Source organism: Penaeus monodon, chromosome 15, assembly GCF_015228065.2.
Source record: "Penaeus monodon isolate SGIC_2016 chromosome 15, NSTDA_Pmon_1, whole genome shotgun sequence".
Lineage (NCBI taxonomy): Eukaryota > Metazoa > Arthropoda > Malacostraca > Decapoda > Penaeidae > Penaeus > Penaeus monodon.
Genome location: NC_051400.1, coordinates 11,594,920 through 11,595,373, shown reverse-complemented (window position 1 = coordinate 11,595,373; position 454 = coordinate 11,594,920).

The window sequence follows — 454 nt, the reverse complement described above, 5'->3', positions numbered from 1 at the left end:
AAAAATTTAATACTTTGAAAGATTTGTTCAGTATTTTTAAATTTTCAGCCACAATATTTTATGCATAATTACTATAATTAATAAGACTAATTAATAAACATTCCTTTGTCACAAGTTATTTATTTTTCCTTTGGTTTTCAAAGTAGAAAGAATGTGTTTCATTGTCATATATTTAAATGTAAGTACAGTGATAGGTAATGAACTGTACATATAAGATATTGCTACTACCATAAATATAGCTGGAATTTATTCTCTCCAGGCTTAAGTGCACCTCAGCATCCAGTGTGTACTTGGTATTTAACTTGTTTAAGTTTGTTCATTCTTGCTTTTTCCTTGTAGATGTTATTAAAGAAGAGGGATAAAGTTGATAGGAATGAAAGCAAAATAAGAGAGAGAATTAAAATAATTTAATAAAAGAAGGGGAATGGTCTGCATTACTTATCCAAAGAGGATG